Raw genomic sequence first — 19484 nt, 5'->3', positions numbered from 1 at the left:
CCCAGTAGCAGCAGCAGCGTCCTTCATGAGTACCTGGTGCGGTGGACATTTTCTCGTTCAACTGTTCTCTCCTTTGACTGCAACTCCATCACTGGTCTTGACCACCGGCCATCGTCCCTTCTCGCCACGGCGGCTAGGAGATGTTAACTACCTCGCCTGGTATACAGGAAGTCATGGGTTCGATCCCGACCCTGACGCCTGCTTGTGCATTTGGAGTTTGCGTCTTTCTCCCCGTGGTCGCGTGGATTTTTCTCCGGGTCCGTCCAAAATCGCGTGACGTCATTTATGGACGGCCCCAATGATTGAATAACAAGACGCGTGTTTCCAGCGCCAGGCCCTCCGGGAGTGACAGAACAGGTGTCTTCAAAGTCGGCTGTTCCGTGTTCGATTCCCAAACGTTAATAGTTCACGTTATGTTTACTTCGTTTCTGACAGACACGCGCAGGGTGCTTGCCACAGATGAACCAACAATGCCTCGCTAAGCTCGTCAAGGAGCATCGTAGACCATCAATCACGCGAACTCCGCTCACCATCCTCGCAGTAGCAGCAGCAGCAGCGGCCTCTGGCTAAGCCATCGAACAATGAGGGCTGGTCACCGCATCGCGCGCTTTCAAGAGGCGCCTCTGGTTCGTTGCGCAGCGCGCTAACCGCTACCCTACCGCTTCCCTAGATGGGCAGCAAACAACAACAGCTCGCCACTAAGTGACGGCGACGTCACCACGGCGCCTGTGCCAGGCTCGGTGCACTCTACAACCACGTGAAGTATTCGAACGCCCGCTGACGCGAGGTCACGGGGCAGACCCAGGTGCCATGGGCAGCAGAGGGCAGTGTAGGGCAATACATTGTGCGTCCATTGTGCTGGGTACAACCACGTCGTGGTTTAGATTTTTTTTAATTATTTTTTCTATCTACGTGACGTTACCGAAAGAACCAACGAATATACAACCAATCTGTCTCTGGTTTCATCAACTCGCATTGATCATCATCATCGCCGCTGTGTGCAGTCTGGGTGAAGCAATTGCTGGATACAACCAAACTCTGTCTGGTTTCAACAACTCGCACTAATCATCATCACCGCCGCCGTGTGTAATCTGGTGAAGCAATGTCCATGGCCAACACGGAGTCGGGGGGAGGCATGTGCGTGTTATTACGCCAGCCAGACTTTCAGGTGTTTAACGTCACTGCTCGTAACGATGTGTCATCACGTGAATGATTTTAATGTACAGCATAATAGTTTTGGTTCCTCATACCTAAACATTATAGCGCTGTGCGTATACATAAACGGCCTCTCGTATGGCTTCGTCTTCGGAGACCCAAGGCCGCCAGGTGGCGAACAGTACAAGCACCAAATGATGAACAGCTCGTGTTAAGCAACTATATCTAAGGGACCCCCTTTGGTTTTCAATTGTGCTAAACAAAATGTATGTGAACATATGCGTTAGGGTTTAACACGTAGGCTTTCGCGAGCAATATTATTCATAATAAACGTTTTTGGGTGAGATCGCGGTTATTCAAAAATGTGTCGTAACCCTCCACCACCCGACACGGCCAATCAGTAAAAAAGTGTCACGTTGACAAAAGACAAAATAGTTTACTACTTTAGCCCACCGGTGTGTTGAAGAGTTTGTAAATGTTGTGGATTCACTCTTCAACACACCGGTGGGCTAAAGTAGTGAACTATTTGTCTTTTGTCAACGTGACACTTTTGTACTGATTGGCTGTGTCGGGTGGTGGAGGGTTACCACACATTTATAAATAACGCGATCTAACCCAAAAACGTGTATTATGAATATACGTAGGGTTTGATGAAACTAGGTAAAGTTGTAACTTTCGTGCTCGTTCTTAATTAGTTTTTTCGATGATTTACCTTCTAAAAAAATCTGCCCATGCCTCGCACCCCCAGAAAGGGCATCTCGCACCCCACCAGGGGGCTGCAGCGTGCAGCCCCAGCCGAAGGAGAAGAACCACACTGCCCTAGGAGATACTCGGCACAGATTTCCCAGGACGGCGGCGGGTGCCTTCCACAGGATGGGACAATCCTCGGAAACCCGGGACGGGTGGCAACCCCCGTATAGCCAGCAGCACGGCTCGGCATGCCGCGTGCCCTGTTGGGTGGCATCGTTACGTGTTTGCTCGTGAGCGTCTTGAGTAGCACGGAGACCCTCGGGGGTTTGAGACGAGGGCTGGGGCGGCCACATCGCTGCTGTCAAGCAACACAGTTTGTGTGTGTGTGTCCTGTCAATATGAATGAGCTTTGGTTGCGTGATTGAAACATGTGAGGGCGGGGCAGGCATCTCCGTCAACTCAACCTCACGGAAGGCAGCGACCCAACCAACAAAGTCACAGAGCTGGTCGGAGTGCCTTTCGATAGCTGAACTTGACACGTCAAGGTGAACGTCGCGACGATAAACCTCTAATGGAGCGAGCTGTTAAAACACATTCCTGCGGAGGGAGCTGGTAGGAACGTTGGGTTGCTCGGTCAGTGGCCAGGGTCAACGGCGGCGTGGTGTATTCCGCAAATATGGCCGACTGTGAGGGCGGGCACAAGCCGGCGTGAGTAGGTTAAACGTTGAGTTTTATAAGGGCATCAATGGGTGACCAGCTCCTCCCCACCCAGCCCCACCCCTCCCACCCTCCCTTCCCAACCCTCTCCTCCCCACCCAGCCCCTCCCCTCCCTCCCCACCCAGCCCCTCCCTGCACGACGGACGGACACAATAATCCCCTGTAGGCTGGTGTCACCAGGAGGTTCCTACCAGAATCAGTGCCGTGTGTCACGACACAGCTCAGAAGGCACCTGACAATTTGCATCCCAAAAGGTTGTTATGAATCAGCTTAACTCAGCTTAACCCCCCCGCGACTCCACACGGCCCCCCCCCGCATCCCTCCTCCCTGGCTCCTCCCCCCCATCTTACCCTATATTATCGCTTATCACAAATAGCTCTCTCTGGTCACTACAGTAATTTTGCTGTGGCTGTTCCACCTGATGACGGAAGCTTGTGTTGCCTCCGAAACGTCGTGATTTAATTTAGTTATTTTCATTTTTTTCTTGTACGTGACTTTACCGACAGATAGATTTGAAGCTTTCGTGGCTGCAATCATTCATACTCTTAGGTTTTTTCGGTAAAATCACGTAGGTGAAAAATCATAATAATAAAATAAAATAATAATAAATTAAAATAACTAAATTAAATTACGACGTTTCGGAGGCAACACAAGTCTCCGTCTTCAGGTGGGACCGTCACAGCCAAATTTACTGTACCAAGTGGATTTCTCTTCACGTTTTGTTGCCAGATAAAAGGGTAAAAAACCAATTATAATATTTTTTACTGACAAATGAGGTACAAATGGTGTAAATGCTTACCCCGAGCTCTCATACTCTGATGGTGCATTGTCTTTGAGTTGTGCGCCTTTTGGCGTCATCTGGTCCAACACCAATGGAGACTAGGCACTAAAGAAAGCTGTCTCAGGTGTGGACCAATCAACTTCAAGGCCAGTGCATACATTATCAGAGTTATGTTTCTTGTTTGCATTATGACTGCAGGTATTGTGGTCTATGCAAACATGACTCCTCCTAAAAAAAAGTGTCAGTTTTGTTGCCAGATAAAAGGGTATAAAAACAATTATCTTTTTTTTTTACTGGCAAATGAGGTACCAATGGTGGAACCAAATAGTAATTTACATATTTTTTTGCAGTGGAAAAATCTGAAACTTGTACGTGGAAAGCAAGAAGGAGCACATGCTGTCCGTGGCGCAGTGCGACGGATGGAGAGAACGCCGCCTCTGCTACGCTGACACCACGGAGGTCACGTCCAAGGAATGTTAACGAGTGGTTCTGTGACATCCACTTCCACGGGCCCATTCCCTCTCGCACGACTACTGGGACGATGGGACCCCGCTGTGCGACAGTGGCTTCTTCGTGTCGAAGTCGATGTGGAAAAAGGCAACGTCAATATACCTCCATAACAGAGGGGTTTCTTTTGGGGGGGGGGTTAGATCGCGTAAATATATAAATGTGTTGTTAAAATAATGGTAGGTTTTTACCCTTTTAACTGGTACAAAACTGACACCTTTATTCAAGGCATCATGTTTGCAATGACCACAACACAAGTAGTCAATAAAGCAAACAAAAATAAGCAACTCTGATAAGGATAATAATATGCACCGTCCTTGAAGTTGATTGGCCCACACCCGAGACGGCTTTCTTTAGAGCCTAGTCCCCATTGGTGTAGGGCCAGATGACACCAGAAGGCGTACAACTCAAAAACAGTGCAATATCAGAGTATTGAGAGTTCGGGGTAAAAACCTACCATTATATTTTGCCACTGGTAAAAGAGATCTCATAGTGTAAATGTGTTGTTAAACCCGCCACCACCCGACTCGGCCAACTAGTAAGGATTGTCACGTTGGGTTGGTCGCGAAAGCCTACGTGTTAAAATCAATATAAATCCCCTCCCCCTCCCCCGAATCGTTTAACCATTATTTACTAAATAAATAAGCAACGCGTAATTTGTTTTCACGCCGCAGGGCAGGCAGAACGCTCCAAGCTCGCCGTGCCCTTTGCGCTTCGCCGTCGCATTTTGAGCGGCCACGTCTAGTAAAAACGAACTCGTGGTCGGGGTTTTTAGTTTAAAACAAAATAACAATTTTCTTTGTGTATTTTCGCGACGGCGGTCGGTGAGCGAAAGGTCGCGAGATTTCATGCGAGGAGTTTGCGCGACCTCGTCACACACGCCCGGGGGGTGGGGGTTGGGGGGGTGGTGGTTGGGGGTGGTAGGTGGGGGGGGTGATGGGTGGTTGGGGGGGGTGATGTTTTGCAGGTGGTAGTGGGTGGTGGTGGGTAGTGGGGGGTGGTGGTGGAGGGTGGTGGTGGGTGGGTGGTGGTGGTGGGTGGTGGTGGGGGGGTGGTGGTTGGGGGGGGTGGTGGTAGGTGGGTGGGTGGTGGGGGTAGTAGGTGGGGGGTGATGGGGGTGGTTGTGGGGGTGATGTTTTGCAGGTGGTGGTGGGTGGTGGTGGGTGGTGGTGGGTAGTGGTGGGTGGGTGGGTGGTGGTGGGTGGGAGGGTGGTGGTGGGGGGTGGTGTTTGGGGGGGTGGTGGTAGGTGGGTGGATGGTGGGGGTAGTAGGTGGGGGGTGGTTAGGGGGGTGATGTTTTGCAGGTGGTGGTGGGCGGTGGTGGGTAGTGGGGGGTGGTGGTGGTTTGGGGGGGTGGTGGAGGGTGGGCGGTGCTGTTGGTTGGTGGGTGGGTGCTGGTGGGTGGGTGGGTGGGTGCTGGTGGGTGGGTGGTGCTGGTGGGTGGTGGATGCTGGTGGGTGGGTGCTAGTGGGTGGGTGAGTGCTGGTGGGTGGTGGGTGCTAGTGGGTGGGTGCTAGTGGGTGGGTGGGTGCTGGTGGGTGGTGGGTGGGTGGTGGATGCTGGTGGGTGGGTGCTAGTGGGTGGGTGCTAGTGGGTGGGTGGGTGCTGGTGGGTGGGTGGTGGATGCTAGTGGGTGGGTACTAGTGGGTGGGTGGGTGCTGGTGGGTGGGTGCTGGTGGGTGGGTGCTGGTGGGTGGATGCTAGTGGGTGGGTGCTAGTGGGTGGGTGGGTGCTGGTGGGTGGTGGGTGGGTGGTGGATGCTGGTGGGTGGGTGCTAGTGGGTGGGTGCTAGTGGGTGGGTGCTAGTGGGTGGGTGCTAGTGGGTGGGTGCTACTGGGTGGGTGGGTGCTGGTGGGTGGGTGGTGGATGCTAGTGGGTGGGTGCTAGTGGGTGGGTGGGTGCTGGTGGGTGGGTGGTGGATGCTAGTGGGTGGGTGCTAGTGGGTGGGTGGGTGCTGGTGGGTGGGTGCTGGTGGGTGGGTGCTGGTGGGTGGATGCTAGTGGGTGGGTGCTAGTGGGTGGGTGGGTGCTGGTGGGTGGTGGGTGGGTGGTGGATGCTGGTGGGTGGGTGCTAGTGGGTGGGTGCTAGTGGGTGGGTGCTAGTGGGTGGGTGCTAGTGGGTGGGTGCTAGTGGGTGGGTGCTACTGGGTGGGTGGGTGCTGGTGGGTGGGTGGTGGATGCTAGTGGGTGGGTGCTAGTGGGTGGGTGGGTGCTGGTGGGTGGTGGATGCTAGTGGGTGGGTGCTAGTGGGTGGGTGGGTGCTGCTGGGTGGGTGGGTGCTGGTGGGTGGGTGGTGGATGCTAGTGGGTGGGTGCTAGTGGGTGGGTGGGTGCTAGTGGGTGGGTGGGTGCTGGTGGGTGGGTGCTAGTGGGTGGGTGCTAGTGGGTGGGTGGGTGCTGGTGGGTGGTGGATGCTAGTGGGCGGGTGCTAGGTGGTGCTGGTGGGTGGGTGCTGGTGGGTGGGTGCTGCTGGTGGTGTAAATGAATGGGCGCGCGAATCGCCCAGCGAGCTCCCACACCAGGAGGCGAGGGGTCGCGGCTCCACACCGATCTCCCCCTCCCCCTCCTCCTCCTGCGACACAAACAACCGCCCAGACCGGCGGCACGGGCCCCCCGTGCAAGGGGGTTACGTTTGAGAGGAGGGGGGGGGGAGGCCCCGGGGGCTGGTGGAGTTTTGGTTGGTGGGAGGGATCTGATTTATATATTTAATTCCTTCCCTTTGATTGTTTTACCACCATCCACAACCAATGACAAACATTCCATCGCTATTATTCTTCTACTATTACGATTACTAACTACGCACGGCTAATACAGGGTGCTTCAAAACAATGCAAACACTTATATGGGACTATCCTTTTTAATGGAAATAGAACGGATAATAATACGCCATAAGGGGCCGTCCATAAATGACGTCACGCGATTTTGGACGATTTTTTACCCCCCCCCCCCCCTTCGTCACACGGAGTCACAAAAAGTCAGACCCCCCCCTCAAATGACGTCACAAAGCTCTACCCCCCCCCCCCCCAAAATAAAACATTCTTCAAATCGCTTTAAACTATTGTCATTGTAGTGAGTATTTAATGCGGCGCTGTACTCTGATGTTGTAGGGGAAAACATTTATTAAAAAGTTTATTTAATTAAGTAGAACGTGTTGTCTACATTTATTTCAAGTTGCGCATTTTGATGTGACGTCACATTTCTCAACCCCCCCCCCCCCCCCCCCATCGTCACACATCGTCACAAATGTCTGACCCCCCCCCCCCCCCTAGGTGCGTGACGTTATTTATGGACGGCCCCTAACGTGATAACAAATGCAACGTTAATAGCTTCAAAATGTCAAAGAGTCTCTCGACTCGTTCGCCATCGTTGTCAACGCAACGTCTGGAATCTTCTCTGGGTGGTCTCCAGAGCCCGGAGGCGCCGCATTTCTCGTGGTGTTGTTGCAAATTCTCAGAAGTGTTCACATTTTGTTTTTTAAGCACCCTGTATTAAAACTATTACACAATTTTTTCTTACTTGATTTGAAGCTTTCGTGAATGCAGGAATCACTCTTTGGTTTTTTCGGTAAAGTTACGTAGAAAGAAAATTAATTAGATAATAGAGTACGACGTTTCGATTGCAACACAAGCAACCGTCATCAGGTAGAACTAAATTTGAGAGAGAGACAAAACAAAGACACGGAGACACACAGAGAGACACGCAAGCAGAGAGAGACAACACAGAGACACACAGAGACCCAATGCCTCTGTGTCGTGGCCTTCAATAGACAGAGAGAGAGAGAGGGAAGGGGGCAGAGGGAGAGGTGGGTTTGCTGGAGCAGAGAAATTAGCATGTCAATGAGAGAGCTGTGTGGAAATCCACCCCGAAGCGGCCGGGGGAGAGAAAGAGCGGATGGACCTGGTAAATTTTAGAGAGAGAAATAGGCGGTTTGAGAAAACTTGCTTAGTCCGTCGCGCTGCCGAGCACGCCGGCTGATTTCACCGCTCCGTCCCAGTCGCGTTTTGAGCCGTCGCTTGCATCGCTGGTTTGGGATGAGCCCTGTCAAATGTTTAAAGGGTGACCCCCCAACAGTCAGGACCACATTGGGTTATTCCATTTATTTTCAGACTGGGCTTTAAAAAAAAAAAACGCACGTTTTTTTATTCTTTATTCTGTACATTATTTTTATTGATTGATTATCATTATTAATTGTTATACGTTTTTTCTTACTTCTCAGATGACATTTACTTAACTCGACCAAGAACCCTGAATGCATTGAAACAAAACACAATTGATAAATGTTCACAGATCACACACCTGTAATGTTTCATATATATAATAAAAGTTATCAATCAGTTTTAAAAGATAAATCATGCATTCGTGTTTATGGAAGTCTGTCTGAACATTAATTAAAATAAATGAGATAACCCTCTCTCTTCTTCTTGTAGAGCGTCTTTCGCACCGTACGTAAGCCAGCCCGTCATATGCTACACAATAAATCAATCCACGGTAACATTTCGGCCTGTAAACAGCCTCCGCGTGGTCTTACACGCGGAGACAACAACGGGGGAGTTTGTTAACGGTTGACGGCTATACACTGAGGCACCCCCCCTCTCACTCCACCACCCCCGAGTTGATTCCCGTGATAATAATTCCCGTAATAATTATTGTCCAGTATTGATAACGGCAATGCTGTAATTATCCTGAAGCACTTTCCCACCGGCACAACCGAGCCGAGCCAAGACCCACAAGGCAGACGTCTTGAATCTTGCTGGGAGGAGGGGAGGGGGCCAAGCAGAGCCAGGGGGCGGTGCTAACGACGAGTTCAGAGTTCATCGCGCGTGACGTCAGGGGAACGGCTCGGCTTTGGGAGTGAAACAAAAAAAACAACCCGGTTAAAAGAGCTTTATACCTCATCCGATTCCTCCAGTATCAATAAATATTCGGATTCTGGCTCGGCACAGCCCCCGGCACGGTTTGGTTGTGCAGTGGGAAAAAAAAAGAGGTAGTGGTGTCTCTTGGTGTTGAGGTATGTCTGTGTTTCAACTTCACTGGCAAGCTACTAAAACATGTCTTCAAGGACTCAACAAACCTCAATAAACTTCCAAAATAAGCATCGGTCGCAGGGAGGCGGGAGGAGGGAGGCGGGAGGAGGAAGGAGGGAGGAGGAGGAGGGAGGAGGCCCGGTGCCAAGCGTTTTGCTCGCTTGACGTCAAAGTCACCGCAGGAGGGGGCCCACTTCCACGCTTTTGGACGTTTCACCAGCCTGCTGGTGATTCACCAGCACAGTTGACGGTACCAAGAAGGTACCAGCCCGACCCGTTCCGTTCGGACCGTTTGCTCGACGGCTCACGCTGGCGCGGGGCGCGGCCGCGTCGGTGACCTGACTTTCCTGGGGGGGGGCGGCGGCCGCCAAAGGCGGGCCGCTCACTCAGTTCCGGTTTTTCTGCGTCACGTGGGGCAGGGGCCGCCGCGTCCTTTCTCGCTCCGCTGCTGGACGAGCTGCAGGAGCTCGGCCCGGGTCAGCCTGAATCCGCCCACCTCCAACGCGGCCGGCTCGAGGCTGCTGTAGGCGCTGTCCGTTTCTCCATCGCCGCCGCCGCCGCCGCCGCTCGGATCCAGCAAGAACGGCCACATCTGCAGCTTCGTCTCCGTGATCGCCGTCCCGGGGAAATCCGCGCCCGGCGCGGACCTCTCGACGGCTGCGTCCGTGGCGAGCGGCGGAGTCGTCCCTCCGCCTCGTCCGCTCGTCCGCTCACGCGCTTTGGAGATCTCGGCCACAAGCGCCGCGCCTTCCGGCGTCTCCCGCAAGCGCCGCCCGCCGCCGCCGCCAGCGCCGTCCCGGACCGATCCGGCGCCCCCGATCGCCGCGCTCAGCTTCCCGAGGTCGCCGGGCAGACGGAAGATCCGCGCCGAGCGCAGGCACGAGGGCACGTCCGCGCCGTCGACGCACACCGCCACCATGACGTTCGCGCTCCGCCACACCGCGTCCTGCTCGCACAGCAACCGCAGCGCCGGCGTGAAGAGGTCGCCCAGCTCGGTGGCGCCGCCGGCGTCGTCCGAGCCCGCCGGATCGCCGGCGCCACCGCGACGCAGGCCGCTCATCTCGTCCCAGCGGCGCCGCGCCGCGCCGGACGCCAGCACCACGACGGCGCCGCCGCTCAGCCGGCACCGCTCGAGCCGCCCGGCCAGCCAGGGCCCCGGGCCGAGGCGCGCCACCTCCCGCTTCTCCCACGCGTCGAGCGCCACGTCGGCGCCGCAGCGGCTGCGCAGGAACGTCGCCAGCGCCGCGACGAGCGCCAGCGGCGAGGATGGCGGGCGGTCGGCGCTGTCCTCGTGGGCGTGAAGCAGCAGCACTGCGGGGGGAGGGAGACGCGGAGGGATGGGTGGGTGTCGCCGTGGCGGCTAGGAGATGTTGACTACCTCGCGTGGTATACAGGGGGTCGTGGGATTGATCCCGACCCTGACGCCTGATGCTGCTGTATGTTTGGAATTTGCATGTCTCTCTACCCGTGGTCGCGTGGATTTATTCTCCGGGTCCTCCGGTTTTTTCCTCCACATTTAGAATCGACATTGCGCGTTTAGAGTATTTGGCTGCTGTACATTTCCATGTGAAAAGCCACTTCGTTGAGTTTTGTGGCCAGGTCGCTTCTGAAAAAGAGCTATTTAGCTCAGCGGGCCTTACCCGGTAAAATGAAAAATTGTTCATAGTTTTTAGTTTTGTTGCAGAGGTTCGCGGTTGGAATCCGGTGGCCGCCCTGGTTAATACAGGGCGGTGCGGTTTGAATCATGCCAATGCTACGGCACCGTCTGCTTCACTCACAGTGGATGTAAAAGGTCCCACCCCGACGTCATCCCCAGCATTCGAAAAATGACACCGCAAATGACTCAATTGGGATCGCACACACAGCAGCCGCTGGGTGGGGGGGGGGTGCCCTTTCCAACGTGTTGAGGTGATGAGTTGGGATAAACATTTTTTTATCTCTCGGCACAAAGCAAGCGGGGCGCTAACATCGCAAACCCCTCGTCATCGCCGATGGTACAGAAACACAGACAGACAACATGGCGACCGGCAGACACACGGAGGCACGGATACACGGAGACAGATACACACGGATACACGGAGACAGACACACACGCGGCCAGACAGAGCGTTCCGGCGTGCGTGTGTGCGATTACCCCCGCGCTATCGATGGGGCAGCCGTGGCATCCATCGGTCAGCTGGGCTACTCCGGTTCGACCGATCTTTGCAACGCACGTTCTGGACGACCACGGTCGCATGATACCGGCAGGTTTTTAAAGCTCCGCTTGCGTGGCGTCAGGCACGCGCTTCGGCCTCGTGGAAGATCAAAACCCCGGGGGGATCTCCTGGCGTCGGCTCTTTCACAACGAGGCGTTCGTGTAGTACTTCCCGTAGACGACGATGGCGGAGGTGCGCACGGTCGTGACGACTCGTCGCCGGGGGGTTGGGGGGGGTAACGGAATCGTCGTTCAAGTGGCTCGCTCCACACCCCTCGATGAGCGTGGTTGGCTACGCGTGTGGCGGTGCGAAAGACGTTCAGCGTACGTACGTACGTACACAGACACACACACGTACCCACATGTACCTACACGTACGCCAACACATGTACACACATGTACGCACACACGTACACACACGTACGCACACACACATACCCACATGTACGCACACACGTACACACACACACGTACACTCACCCATTCGGTTTTCTTTGGCGCCACCAAAAAATCCTGCGACGGAAAAAAAAAAGCGAGAGAGAGAGAAAGTAGCACCGTGTGAGCACGTGTCTCCATCATCACCACCATTATCATCATCATCACCATTATCATCATCACCACCATCACCATCATCACCATCAGCAGCAGCCATGATCAGTCCACTGCTGGATGAGGCCTCCCCAAGCTGCCCCCACCACCACCGCCACCACCTGCCTCTCGCGACTCTGCTACAATCCACCTCCTGGCAAAGGCACGCGAGCCCATGTTGTAGCCATGTTGTAGCCATGTTGTAGCTCCATCTCCCTACCTTGGTTGGACGTCCCCCCCCCCACGCACAGGGCGAGTGGAAGGGAGAGTAAGGGATTGAGTGAGTGAGCGGCAGGGCGGGTGAGCAGCGGGGTGGGTGAGCGATGGGCTGGGTGAGCGATGGGGTGGGTGAGCGACGGGGCTGGTGAGCGGCAGAGTGGGTGAGCGGCAGGGTGAGTGAGTGGCAGGGTGGGTGAGTGGCAGGGTGGGTGAGTGGCAGGGTGAGTGAGTGGTAGGGTGGGTGGCAGGGTGAGTGAGTGGCAGGGTGAGTGAGCGGCGGGGTGAGTGGCAGGGTGAGTGGTAGGGTAGGCGAGTGGCAGGGTGGGTGAGTGGCAGGGTGAGTGGCAGGGTGAGTGGCAGGGTGAGTCGTAGGGTGGGTGAGTGGTAGGGTGGGTGAGTGGTAGGGTGGGTGAGTGGCAGGGTGGGTGAGTGGCAGAGTGAGTGGCAGGGTGAGTGGCAGGGTGAGTGGCAGGGTGAGTGGCAGGGTGAGTGAGTGGCAGGGTGAGAGGCGGGGTGAGTGAGTGGCAGGGTGGGTGGCAGGGTGGGTGAGTGGCAGGGTGAGTGAGCGGCGGGGTGAGTGAGTGGCAGGGTGGGTGAGTGGCGGGGTGGGTGAGTGGCGGGGTGAGTGAGTGGCAGGGTGAGTGGCAGGGTGGGTGAGTAGCAGGGTGAGTGAGTGGCAGGGTGGGTGAGTGGCAGGGTGGGTGACTGGCAGGGTGAGTGAGTGGCAGGGTGGGTGAGTGGCAGGGTGGGTGAGTGGCAGGGTAAGTGGTAGGGTGGGTGAGTGGCGGAGTGAGTGAGTGGCAGGGTGAGTGAGCGGCAGGGTGAGTGAGTGGCAGGGTGAGTGGCAGGGTGAGTGAGTGGCAGGGTGGGTGAGTGGCAGGGTGAGTGAGCAACAGGGTGAGTGAGTGGCAGGGTGAGTGGCGGGGTGAGTGAGTGGTAGGGTGAGTGAGTGGCAGGGTGGGTGAGTGGCAGGGTGGGTGAGAGGCGGGGTGAGTGAGTGGCAGGGTGAGTGAGAGGCAGGGTGAGTGAGTGGCAGGGTGAGTGGCAGGGTGAGTGGCAGGGTGAGTGAGTGGCAGGGTGAGTGAGCGGCGTACGTCCTCGTGCGTGGCCCAGCGAGGCTCCCAGTGCGGTGAGCAAGGCGCCCACGAGCACCACCGCACCCAGCGCCAGCAGCGGAACCCAGCGCCAGCGCGGCACTGAGCACAGGGAAAGAGGAGTGGTGGGGGGAGTGGTGGGGGGAGTGGGGGGGGGGAGTCGGGGTGGGGGGGTGGAGATGTGGGAAAACGACATCGTCATTTTCATCTGTGTCGTAATCATCGCCATCAAAGCCACCGTGTTCATCAGAATCATCATCATCATTTCCGTCTTCATTATCACCGTCATAACCCGTAATTAGCATCATCCTAATACAGGTTGTCTGGGTTAGATCGCGTAAATATGTAAATGTGTCGTTAAACCCGCCACCACCCGACACAGCCAATCAGTAAGGTTTGTCACGTAAACAGAACGTGGCCAATTCGTCACTCCTACAACACACCGATTGTGTGTTGGAGAGCAAAGCCACAACATTTACAATCTTTGCTCTCCAACACACAATCGGTGTGCTGTACTAGTGACGAATTGGCATTATTCGTTTTACGTGACAACCCTTACTAGTTGGCTGTGTCGGGTGGTGGCGGGTTTAACGACACATTTTTTTATATTTACGCGATCTAACCCAAAAAACCTCTATTATGGATGATATTGGTCGCGAAAGCCTACGACGTGTTAAGCATCATCGTTATCATCAATATTATTGTTTTCACTACCGTCATCCTCACTACCACCTTCATCATCACCATCACCTTTAACGTCATCGACATCTTCGTTAGATCCTCACCGATACGTCATCGTCATCAACACCCTTTGTCGTGCCACTGCTGGATGAAGGCCTTCCCGACCCGTGTCAGTCGTGGCCGACGACTGACCGTACTTCACCACGTTGGTCAGTGCCGGTTGATGAAAGCGGCGGGCGGCATCGGGGGGGGGGGGGGGGTCACAGTGGGTCGGCGGGGGGGGGGCAGCAGCCCGGGAACGATATCGCGATCTCACTCGCCGTCGACGTGAGTCGTGTCACCGATGCGAAGTGACGTTCCGTAGAACCGCGCGTGCGTACGTGCGGTTCTACGGAACGCGCAGCGCGCACGTGCGTACGCGCGAGAGAATTCCTCATGCCCACCGGCGACCGATTGCGAAAGAAAGCGCCGACTCACCGCACACGACGTCGCTCGGCGCGTAGAATTTGTCCGCCTGGAGCTGAGGTGGCAGCGGTGGTGGGAGGAGGGGGGGAGACGATAAATCACGTTGAGCAGGCGAGCGAGCGAGCGAGCTCACACCCACGGAACCAGAGTCTGGCCAAGCCACATTCCCACGGCAAGGCCGCATTCTCACGGCCGCTGCTGGGCCAGGAACAGCCCTGGGCAGCTCCTTTCCTACACCACCCCTTCGTCACTCTACACAAATACTCATACACTTATAGAGACCCATACACTTACAGAGACCCATACATTAACAGAGACCCATACACTTACAGAGACCCATACACTAATAGAGACCCATACACTTACAGAGACCCATACACTTACAGAGACCCATACACTAATAGAGACCCATACACTTACAGAGACCCATACACTTACAGAGACCCATACATTAACAGAGACCCATACACTTACAGAGACCCATACATTAATAGAGACCCATACACTTACAGAGACCCATACACTTACAGAGACCCATACACTTACAGAGACCCATACACTCACAGAGACCCATACACTTAGAGAGGCCCATACACTGACAGAGACTCATACATTAACAGAGACCCATACACTTACAGAGACTCATACACTCACAGAGACCCATACATTAACAGAGACCCATACACTTGCAGAGACCCATACACTAATAGAGACCCATACACTTACAGAGACCCATACACTTACAGAGACCCATACACTTACAGAGACCCATACACTCACAGAGACCCATACACTTAGAGAGGCCCATACACTGACAGAGACTCATACATTAACAGAGACCCATACATTTACAGAGACTCATACACTCACAGAGACCCATACACTAACAGAGACTCATACACTTGCAGAGACGCATACACTAACAGAGACCCATACACTTACAGAGACTCATACACTTGCAGAAACATATCACTTACAGACACCTACACACTTACAGAGACCTATACACTGACAGAGACCCATACACTAATTGAGACCCATACACTTACAGAGACCCATACACTAATAGAGACCCATACACTTACAGAGACCCATACACTTACAGAGACCCATACATTAACAGAGACCCATACACTTACAGAGACCCATACATTAATAGAGACCCATACACTTACAGAGACCCATACACTTACAGAGACCCATACACTTACAGAGACCCATACACTCACAGAGACCCATACACTTAGAGAGGCCCATACACTGACAGAGACTCATACATTAACAGAGACCCATACACTTACAGAGACTCATACACTCACAGAGACCCATACATTAACAGAGACCCATACACTTGCAGAGACCCATACACTAATAGAGACCCATACACTTACAGAGACCCATACACTTACAGAGACCCATACACTTACAGAGACCCATACACTTACAGAGACCCATACACTCACAGAGACCCATACACTTAGAGAGGCCCATACACTGACAGAGACTCATACATTAACAGAGACCCATACACTTACAGAGACTCATACACTCACAGAGACCCATACATTAACAGAGACCCATACACTTGCAGAGACCCATACACTAATAGAGACCCATACACTTACAGAGACCCATACACTTACAGAGACCCATACACTTACAGAGACCCATACACTCACAGAGACCCATACACTTAGAGAGGCCCATACACTGACAGAGACTCATACATTAACAGAGGCCCATACACTGACAGAGACTCATACATTAACAGAGACCCATACACTTACAGAGACTCATACACTCACAGAGACCCATACATTAACAGAGACCCATACACTTGCAGAGACCCATACACTAATAGAGACCCATACACTTACAGAGACCCATACACTTACAGAGACCCATACACTTACAGAGACCCATACACTCACAGAGACCCATACACTTAGAGAGGCCCATACACTGACAGAGACTCATACATTAACAGAGACCCATACACTTACAGAGACTCATACACTCACAGAGACCCATACATTAACAGAGACCCATACACTTGCAGAGACCCATACACTAATAGAGACCCATCCACTTACAGAGACCCATACACTTACAGAGACCCATACACTTACAGAGACCCATACACTCACAGAGACCCATACACTTAGAGAGGCCCATACACTGACAGAGACTCATACATTAACAGAGACCCATACATTTACAGAGACTCATACACTCACAGAGACCCATACACTAACAGAGACTCATACACTTGCAGAGACGCATACACTAACAGAGACCCATACACTTACAGAGACTCATACACTTGCAGAAACATATCACTTACAGACACCTACACACTTACAGAGACCTATACACTGACAGAGACCCATACACTAATTGAGACCCATACACTTACAGAGACTCATACACTAATAGAGACCCATACACTTACAGAGACCCATACACTTACAGAGACCCATACATTAACAGAGACCCATACACTTACAGAGACCCATACATTAATAGAGACCCATACACTTACAGAGACCCATACACTTACAGAGACCCATACACTTACAGAGACCCATACACTCACAGAGACCCATACACTTAGAGAGGCCCATACACTGACAGAGACTCATACATTAACAGAGACCCATACACTTACAGAGACTCATACACTCACAGAGACCCATACATTAACAGAGACCCATACACTTGCAGAGACCCATACACTAATAGAGACCCATACACTTACAGAGACCCATACACTTACAGAGACCCATACACTTACAGAGACCCATACACTCACAGAGACCCATACACTTAGAGAGGCCCATACACTGACAGAGACTCATACATTAACAGAGACCCATACATTTACAGAGACTCATACACTCACAGAGACCCATACACTAACAGAGACTCATACACTTGCAGAGACGCATACACTAACAGAGACTCATACACTTACAGAGACTCATACACTTGCAGAAACATATCACTTACAGACACCTACACACTTACAGAGACCTATACACTGACAGAGACCCATACTCTAATTGAGACCCATACACTTACAGAGACCCATACACTTACAGAGACCCATACACTTACAGACACCTACACACTTACAGAGACCTATACACTTACAGAGACCTATACACTTACAGAGACCTATACACTTGCATAACTTCGATGATGATAATGGTGACGACAACGATGACAGCGACGACGATGACGCGTCTCACTCACTATGACGCATATCTCCCCCTGGTCACCGACTCCGGGGTTCAGCGGGAAGTCGTGGGTGATGGAGCCGCTCTCCTGGTGAGGACAGAAGAAGTTGGTAACAGGAGGAGGAGGGAGGGGGGAGGGGGAAGGACCCTCGCATCAGACGGGGACTCGAACTCATTCCTCCGCGTTCCCCGGGGGCCGAGACGGGAGGTGACGGCAGGAGGGCGCACAGAGCGGGGCCGCAGGGAGCCACGGGGGGGGGGGGGGGGGAAGGCGAGGAGGTGATAGAGAAGACATCACGCGGGCACGCAGCGTGTGCGCTTGCAGGGCGCTGGCTGAGATGTCACGGCAACTCATGCCAACCACTCCAATGCCCCTCCACAACTCGTGCCAATCATTCCGATGCCCGGTTGTTTATTGTTTTGCTGCCCAGGGGACCCCCTGTTGGGTAGCTGTCCCTGCGCAGGCGCGTATTGAACCACGACACAATTCCATGGTGACCTGCATAGGTCACCATACTTCGATGGTGATTACCGTTGAACAAACAATGACAGGTACTGCTATTTTAGTGCACACACTCGACAGGAGGTACAAGAACAATGGGCTTGTATAATATGCGCATGCATATAACACGTTGATTGCCATATAAATAACCCATTGTCATTTATAAGCATTCATTAATCCCCCCCCTCACGTCACTCAAGAAGTGCTCACAAGTGATGTCATCACATCTACCCCTCTATTTAAGGAACGAACAAGGAGCATTTATCCACAGATCTGGCTGTCGCCTGATGATGCTGGTTGTAATTACTGTTGAAACGTCGAACTCAGATTGTAAATGTTGTGGCTTTGCTCTCCAACACACCGGTGTGGTGCTGTACTAATAACGAATTGGCACGTTCCGTTTACGTGACAAACCTTAACCAATTGGCTGTGTCGGGTGGTGGTGGGTTTAACGACCCATTTATATTAACGCGATCTAACCCAGACAAACCGGTACTACGAGTGACGATGACATTCATGATGATGACGATGGCAACGGCGACGATGATCGCGATCATTACGACGATCGACGATCGCGACCACGCCGCCGCCGCCAGCGGTGACGAAACGATCCGCTCACCAGTTCCTTGAAGGTGGCGCTGTCCATGGCCGTGTCGCGCCCTCCCCGTCGCACCAGCAGCGTGGCGCGCACCTCGTACATGCACCTGCGCAGCAGCCCGTCGGCGCGCAGAGTCACGCCGCCCGGCGCCCGGCTCAGACGCAGCGCCCCCCACTCCGCCGTGACTGCGGCAAGCCGACACCGCAAGGACAACCCCACAGTTATTGTCGTCGTCGTTGTCATCGCCGTCATTATCATCATGCGTCGTGTCCGTCCGGTGCTCGCCGAGCTCTTTTGGCTTCCGTGTTGCCGAACGGATACGTTACAACGTCGTGCTCATGATACGCGCGCGCCACAAATAAGTAGCCAAGGGGCTATAAACCATCGCCACACCAACTCCGCTCGTCATCCTTGCAGCAGCAGCAGCGGAGGCTTTTGGCTCAGCCAGCGAACAAAGACGGTGGTCGTCACCGCGTCGCGCTCTTTCAGATGCGCTCCGGCGGCCGTCCGGAACGCTCTTCCTTCCGATATTCGGAAGCCATTGGAGCTACGGCACTGTTAAATCGTCATTTAGATTGACGAAGTCATTTCTTTAGAGCTGCTTTTTGTGTTTAGTTTGTTGTCCTTCCCCGCACCTCCGATTGGCATGCTACGTACGGTGCGAAAGAAGTTCCAACATGCTGTACATACATTGAAAGCTCAACGCGCTCATCAATAACAGTGGCCTTAAAATAAAAAAAGTCATATCAGTACAGCAAGCAGGTTACTATGAACCTATTTCCTGCGACGTTTCCCATTCCCTCTCCTCTTGCGAATAGATTTCCTCAATTCAGGGTGGTTTAAAACACGAGCAGTGGAAATAAAATTACCGTGCATGCACGTGCATGTGTGCATGCACGTGCATGTGTGCATGCACGTGCGTGTGTGCATGTGCGCATGCACGTGCGTGTGTGCATGTGCATGCACGTGCGTGTGTGCATGCGCGTTCACCATTCTCAAAGGGACATTTCTGGACTCGCAACGAGCTTTCC

General features: G+C 53.5%; 1 long non-coding RNA gene across 1 annotated transcript; it reads right to left on the bottom strand.

The window, feature by feature from the left end:
- Positions 1–17374: 17374 nt before the first annotated feature.
- On the bottom strand, positions 17375–19484 carry LOC144945715 (uncharacterized). The gene is made up of 3 exons (XR_013639708.1): positions 19444–19484; positions 18475–18638; positions 17375–17441 (listed from the first exon to the last, which is right to left on the bottom strand). It is a non-coding gene; the product is annotated as an uncharacterized LOC144945715 (long non-coding RNA).

The sequence above is a fragment of the Lampetra fluviatilis genome, chromosome 38, assembly GCF_964198595.1.
Source record: "Lampetra fluviatilis chromosome 38, kcLamFluv1.1, whole genome shotgun sequence".
NCBI lineage: Eukaryota > Metazoa > Chordata > Hyperoartia > Petromyzontiformes > Petromyzontidae > Lampetra > Lampetra fluviatilis.
This window is presented reverse-complemented; position numbering and strand designations above follow the sequence as displayed.